Source organism: Castor canadensis, chromosome 16 (assembly GCF_047511655.1).
Source record: "Castor canadensis chromosome 16, mCasCan1.hap1v2, whole genome shotgun sequence".
NCBI classification, from domain to species: Eukaryota; Metazoa; Chordata; class Mammalia; order Rodentia; family Castoridae; genus Castor; species Castor canadensis.
In genome coordinates this window covers 26,538,167-26,545,935 of record NC_133401.1, presented here as the reverse complement: position 1 = coordinate 26,545,935, position 7,769 = coordinate 26,538,167, and the positions used below count along the sequence as shown (strand labels likewise).

At 44.0% G+C, this 7,769-nt stretch overlaps 1 pseudogene; it reads right to left on the bottom strand.

The window, feature by feature from the left end:
- Positions 1–358: 358 nt before the first annotated feature.
- LOC109703379 (leukocyte immunoglobulin-like receptor subfamily A member 5) lies at positions 359–5,213 on the bottom strand (annotated as a pseudogene).
- Between the last annotated feature and the right edge of the window lie 2,556 nt (positions 5,214–7,769).

The window sequence follows — 7,769 nt, the reverse complement described above, 5'->3', positions numbered from 1 at the left end:
CCCCAGATTCTCTTCCAGATCCTCCTGGAATTGTCATATTCAGTTTTGAGGTTCTACTGCTCTGCATGGAGTCCTGTTTCTTATTCACCTTCAGAGTGACTCTTGGGTCCTTCTGTGGCTGTGTTGAGCCTCAAATAAAAGAATCCTGAGGACCATGATGACCAGACCAGCCATGCCCAGGCTGATGAGATTCTCCACTGTTCATCATGGGGCTGTGAGGCTTGGGATTGTGGACAAGGGGGACATAGAGGTCAGAGCAGGACAAAATTACCAAGGATCACCACATGTCCACCCAGCGCTCCTGATCCCTTGGACAGCACTGTCCCTTTGTGCCCAGCCCTGTATCTGAGAATTCTCATTACTCAATCATCGTGGGGTCTGACATGTTCTGGGATGGGATGAAAATCTCTGCTACTCCTGAGAACAAAGAAGAGAAGTAGAACGTGTAAAGTGTTAAAGAGACCTGAGTTTTGACCTGGGTTCACATTCCATTCATGTATCTTATTTTCATGACATAATGACACGTAGATCCTGAACACACCCTCATTCTACCACATCAAGGTTACCTCTGGCCACCTCATTGCATTCTTCAGCCTCACTGTGCTGTGTGAATTCAGAAATTGTGGTCTGAGTCCTTGGATACACAGATTTTATCTGATCCCCAAGAGTTTAAAATGAGCAGAAAAATGGTCTCCCAGCTCAGAAATACTGGACCCCTTGTTTTCTCTCTCTTCATACTAGAACACAGGACCATGTAAGTTAATTCCCATGGAGATGAGTTTCCACTGACTCGGCACTGAAAATCCAGGGTCTGAGTAAGGGGTTGGGGCTCAAGGATACTGAACAAGCACAAAGGAGTGACAGTCTGGGGCTACCTGCCCTGTACCCCACCCCTTCCTGTTCCTCTGAACCTCATCATGCATTTAACCTCTTCTTAACTAACCATCATATAAGAAGAAACACCTGAAATGTCACAAGCACATCTCCCCCAACGGAAGTGTATGCACATATATTGTAAGGACTGGTGATGTCAGTGGTTCATAGAAACCATAAAACTTATGGAGGTCCCTCACAAAAGTATAAGTAGAACTACTGATACCACTCTTGAGTGCATATCTAAAGGAATTTACTCCAGGACTTGATAGAGCCACTTGCGCACCCATGTTGATTGTAGCACTATTCACCATATCCAAGCTTTGGAAACAGCTCAGATGTCCCATGACTGATGAATGGATTAAGAAAATGTGTGAGAGTATATGGTGGATGGACTTCATATACTTACATGAAATATAACAAAGGTAACTCTTGCAGTTGCCTTAAGTGGTGTGGCGAGGAGGTTGACGGGGAGTTGCGATGGGGGTGATGTCACTAACATACAATATAAGCCTAATTGGAATTGTCACTATGAATCTCCCCCTGTATAACAAATGTATCCTAATAAAATATTTATAAAACTTAAAAAAGATATTAACTGGAAGCCTTTAAAAAAGGACACATGGTATATATCCACAATGGAGTTTTATTCAGTCATAAAGAAGTTTGAAATTATGTTGTTTGCAGGTAAATGGATGGAACTGGAGTACTTCAAATTAATTGAAGTAAGCCAGCCTCAAAATGTCAAAGGTCACATGTTTTCCCATACATGTGAAAGCTAGAACTGTAAGTTAAATGCATATGTACATATATATGATCATGTATGTATATATTCATATATATAGTGAGAGAACAAAATTGTATCAGTGAGTCTGTCTGAGGGGACTCTGTGAGGCGAGAAAGGAAATGAAAATGTAGGATAATGAAAAATATTGAAACAACCAGTGTACATGTGAATATATTACACTCACTGTATGCTGTTGATATTAGGGGTTCATGGTGATAGAAAGAGTAAGTAATGGGGGGGGTTAATTTGATTAAAGCATGATGTAATCAGGACTGAAGTGCCAAGGTGAAACCTTCTTAGACTATCAATATACACTTAAAAATAAATGAAGGGCAGGAGGGTAACATAGGTCTTTTCCAGGGGTGGGTTTAAGTAGGAGGGGTGGATATAAGGAAAGGGTGGATGAGAGTGAGTAGGTGCATGTATTTATATTCATACATGAAAATAGAAGAATAAACCCTGTTGAAAATATTCTGGGAATGTTCTGGGAATGATGGAGGAGAGGAATCTAACTAAGATACATTGAAAGCACATATGCAAATATCACAATGTATTCCCCTGTACTAATATTGTATCCTAATAAAATTTTTATAAAAGGAAAAAACATATTGCTAATTTTGCAGGTGTGTATCTACATTGTTACCAATAACAAACAATAGATCACCTGTAAGTGCCCCTGAGGGATGAGGTCACAGCAGCCATGGAGAATTCTGCTTATTGCTGCTGACCTCAGGACTTTAACATGACATGAGGGGGAATATTGGCCGCACCCTCCTTGGGTAGAAGGAAAGTGTCCATCAGCTCTGTGACAGACACTGTGGTTCCCAGGTGCCCTGAGAGGGAGATTCTGGTAGAGAGCTGTCTTAGATACAAGGAGGATGATGGGCATCCCCACCTTGCCCTCAGCTGAGACCTCACGTGGCATATCTCTGAGGATCTACATCTCTCTGTCTCTCTTTTCTCTGACTCTTCCCCTCCCCACTCCTACCCAGTCTCCATGTCTCCCTCCTGAGGCCCACATCACCTTTGAGTCTCCTAAAGCAGGCCATGGTTAGAGTCTCTCAATAACAATGTTGGACTCTTCACCTGTGATCAGAATGTACAGGGGGTCACAGGGGCCAACCAGGTGGAGCAGAGGCTGTGTGCACAATAGCATCTGTATTTGTCCCCATAGAATCCTCTTACAGGCCCCAGAGGGAAGTTGGCCTCAGAGAGCCCAGCCTAGGTTGGCCAGCCTGGATGCTGGGTGATGTCAAGTTCCTCTTCCTTGGACAGAGAGAATCTGTCACAGCTGGTGACAGAGTGACAGTGGAGGATCAAGTTCTCTCCAGGAATAAATTCAGGACCCTTCTGGGTCAGGAAGGATGGCTTCCTGGAAGGAGATGAGCTGAGAGATGAGGGTCCATTTCCTGTCTCAGTTCTGTTTTATTCTGTGTCTCTGACTCAGAATCCCTGATCTATGTCAACATCAGCTAGTGGCAAAGTATTAGGGATTCAGAAAATAATTGTGTCAAAAATTAAGCTACTTCACCTGAGACCAGGAGCTCCAGAGGTCACTGGGTCCTTGCCACACCTGGGATTTGTTCTTGCAATAACCATAGCATCTGAACATCCACCTGTGGATGGGGGACAAAGGGATCACAGGGAACAAGGCCTATAACTGTGCACTGGCGTGTCACTGTGAGTCCAGGATCCACGAGAGCTTGGGTTATCCTTCTTGAGTCAGAATGAATCTGCCAAATCCCTGCCAGTAGCTACACTGCAGGGTCGTCATTCCTCCTGAGGTCACTACAGGGCCTGGCAGAGCTGAGAGGCTGGGTTTGCTTTAGACTCCTAGGAAAGAAGGAAGCAGTGTGTTAATTGGGTTCACACTTCCCTCATTATTCCCAGGGATGGACTGTGAAAGGGAGGGAGACCCCTAAAAGCAGACCCCCTTCTTGGGGGAAGAGCCTGGGGCTGGGAACCTGAATGTCCTCTCACCTCTCACAACCAGCTCTGGGGAGGGGGTGGTGGTCACTGTGTTCTGAAAAACCAGCTGGGCTGTGATAGCTACAGTACTATCATCCTGCATAGTTCTCTGACATGGATAGGATGGAGAACTTGGCTTTGTTTCTGGGATGCAGAGGCTTCTGTGTATTCCAGTATACTCAGTTTCACTCTTCATACAGATGGTATTTCTGAGCCCCCAGGGTCCCCTCACACCCTATGGTCACAGCACTCCCCCTGGTGATCACAGACACTGGTTTAGCACTGAGGACTGGATTGAAGAGGATCCTTGCAAGGAAATTAAGGGCTAGGCCACAGGACATCCCCCTTCTTATTCCAGCTCTCAGTCCAGTACCCTTCAGACACCCCCAGCATCAGTCACACCTGCCATTCTCCATCCCTATCATCCTTGTCCCCAGTGATGAGGAAACACAGCCTGGGAACACATTCACCTGCCCACACTTGGGTCTTTGGTTTCATGCTCAGCCCTGGAAGAGAGTTCCTTGTGAGAGGTTTGCCCCTGAAGACTGAGCAGGTTCTCTCCTCCCTGGAGCCTTCTCAGGTCATGGGGTCTCCTGATGGACCTCACGAATGGCTGTGGTTTGAAACTCCTCTCAGACTAGGATACCCTTGCCCCTAAGGTCTCACTGAGGAAGAACAAGATTGTGAGGGTGAGGGTCATGCCATCTCCACCCATGACTCTAGCTGTGCAGATGGATGAGGCCACATTGTCCAGAAGGACAGGCAGACATAGAGGATGTGATGTTGAAATATGGGTTTTGCCTGTTAGAGGATTGTTACCTCAGCAGCCCTACAGAAAGAGGAACTGCCATTTTCAGAAAACTAGTTTTTATGGCCCTAAGGGTGGCACCAGGGCTGGCACTAGACTCTATGCAGACACTTTCAACAGACATGGAGTCTCTCCACCTCCATCCAAATTCACTGATTTGTTCTCATCTCACATGCAGAGAGCTAGGATACAGCAGCAAATACACGTGGTTCCTTCAGAGTGACTGAAGTCTAGTCATTTCCTCTCAAGCCCTGCTGTAGTCACGTTAACTCCTTCAGCTCATCCACGTGCACTGCGTTGTGGGGTCTTTACCATGGCCAGTCACTTTCCCAGACCTGTGGATGCTGATGGGAATTTGCAGGTCTCTGCAGAAAGGAAGAAGCAGAGCAGAAGAGACACAGAGAGCATTTGTGCAACTCACGTGGAGCTTCATCATGGGGATGAGCACAGAGGAGACACAGGGACATGTGGAAGGAAACACGGCTCTTCTCTGAGCTCTGGTTGTGGGTTTCCTTTGCTAAACTATCCCCTCCATGGTCTTTCTTTTTCCTAGCAACAGCATCCCCACCTCCATCTCACTAAAATAGATTCTGAGGAATTCTCTCCTCCTCTGTGACCTTGTTTCCCAGGGCAGAATTCTGCTGATTGGGTGGGGGCTAATTTGTATTTTCTGCTTTCTCACCACTCACTGCCTGGGCCATCTTGAGGATGGACAACCTGTCTTTGAGCCTCTGTTTCCTTCTTTTCATCCTGCACTTCACTTCTCAGAGTGGTCATCGGTCAGTGGTGTCTGGGACATGGAGAGGCTCAGCCATCATTAATTTCCAGAGCAGGATGGAACATGGGTTTTGGAAATGAGAGGTTCATGGTGTTGTACAATGTAGGTACCCTTGAATGGTCCTTATTTGTTCTGAACACTACAAATGGTCAATGTAGTATGTGTGAAACCTGTAAATCATCACAATTATGAACAAAAGGAGAAACAGAACTTCCCCAAGTGGAAAAGAATCCACATCAAAGACAGAGGCCAGAGGCGATGCCACTGGATTCTAGGATCTTCCTGAAAATCTTAGTGAGAAACCTCACTAAGAGCAGGTTTACTCCACTGTGTGGGGTGGAATTGTGGACAGGGCTCCAGATGAGGGCTTATAGCTGAGTGTCCCCTCTACTGTGTGCAGATGGCACTGGGCTTTCTCAGCTCACTGTCCAGGGCCCATGGTCAACACTGAGCCTCCTCCCTATGTGTGTAAAACAGATTCACTCAGGTGCTGTCACCCGTCTTGTCTGTCTCACGTGTGAGTGTGAGGGTCACGTTGGACCCATCCCTGTCAGGCACAACCATGAGAAGGTTCTAAGTTTGGAAGAGGGGATTCCACAGAGCAGGTGAACCATCCCCCATCAGGCTGGAAGATGAGGTGCAGGGCAGAAAAGACACCCAACAGGAATGGAGAGCACACAGCAGGCTACAGGTGAAACAGGCATCAGAAGTGATTAGGGAGTTGTGATAGTGGAGGGAAGCAGTGAGTTGAACTGATGTAGTAAAAACAATTCTGATCCGTGTGGCACTACTTTTAGTTTTTATTCTATTTAATTTTATTTTTGTGCTGGGGAATTATTTTCCTTATGTTCTTTTGTAAGTTCACATTGGATATGATTTAAAAATACTGGATTGCCTTCTTAAGATACATGTTGTTTAATTTCCATGTGTTTTTGATCTTCCTGCTTCTTTTTTGTTATTGATTTCTGGCATCATTCCATTGTGATCTGCAAAGGTACTTGATGTGATTTGAATCTTAAATTCACTCAGAAGGTTTTGTGACCCCTGTGCTGTGTCCTGGAGAGTGGTCTGGTGTCTGTGACGGGACGTGTGCTCTCCCTATGTGGGCTGGGTGCTCTTATTGTCTGTCAGGTCCATCACGTCTGTAGTCTTGTTCACGTGCCCTGCTTCCTTATTGATTTTCTCTCTGTGAGGCTGACATTGAAGTAGGATGTCGACTTCTCTTATTATCTTCTTTCTCCACTCACATCATCAGTGTTTGCCTTTTATACTTATGTGTTTTTATTTTGAATGGATATATATATATATATATCCATCCAAAATATAACATAAATAATTGTTATATTTTCTAATAGATTGATTCTTTTGTCATTATTTAGTGAGTTTGTCTCTGGTGACGAATGTTGACTCAAGTCTATTTTGTTTGTCATAAATATACCAACTCCTGCTCTTTTGTTACCATTTGTGTACAATATCCTTTTCAACTCTTCTCCTTCAGCCTATGTATGTCCTCATGTCTACACGGAGTCTTAGGAGACAGTTGTGGTGGCAGCTGCAGTCCCAGATATTCACAAGGCTGAATTAGGAGCATAACTAGAATCCAGGAGTTCAACATCTCAACATCAGCTTGGGGAGCATAATGAGACCTTACCTCAAAAACTAAAATAAAGTAAAACCAAGAAACAAACAATGTCCTAAAATTTAAAGGGAGTCTATTGTGGACAGTACATAGCTGCAACATGTTTGGATGTGTTCAACTCCTTGTGTCTTTGATTGGAGAGTTGGATCTGTTTTGTCTGGTAGGTGAGGGCTTCCCGCTGCAATTTTTAAATTTATTTTTTGTCTCATAGCATTTTGCCTGTCTTTTCTTTCTTGCTGTCCTCCTTTGCTATATTTTTGTAGTGACATGGTGTGATTCTTTTCTCTTTTTTCTCTTGTACATCTTCTGTAGAGATTTTCTCTGTGTAACTAAAGATTTACATTACACTTAAGTCTTTCCTATGCTGATGACACTTTGACTTCAAAAAACTGTATTTCATTTCTTCATATTCTTACATCACTGATGCCATAATTCAAATCATTTATATCATTCATTCATTAGCACATGTTTGTGGTTAGGGATATTAATGTGTTTGTAATACATTAGTATTAAAGTAATTTACAGACACCATTACACCCCATGATATTCTGCATTTGCCTACATACTTTTGACCATTATTAGAGAGCTTTATACTTTCACTTTTTTTTGTTGCCCAGATGTTTTGTGATTGTTGCAGGGCCTGGAATTGCATCAGGGCTTCACCATGCAAGGAAAGTACTCAACTGAGCCTGAACCCAGCTCTCATAGTGCTGAGTAGCTTCCTTAGGTTGAAAGATGAAGATCTCCATTCATTGTTGGTTTTAATGCAAATCTAGTAGCAATGAACTCCCTCAGAATCTGTTTGTCTTCCATTTTTGAAGGAACGCATTTCCATATTTCAACCCTCATAATTTTTGCTATTACAGAAAGAAATATAATTAGGTCCTTACAAAATGTCTGACTCCTGTGATACAGA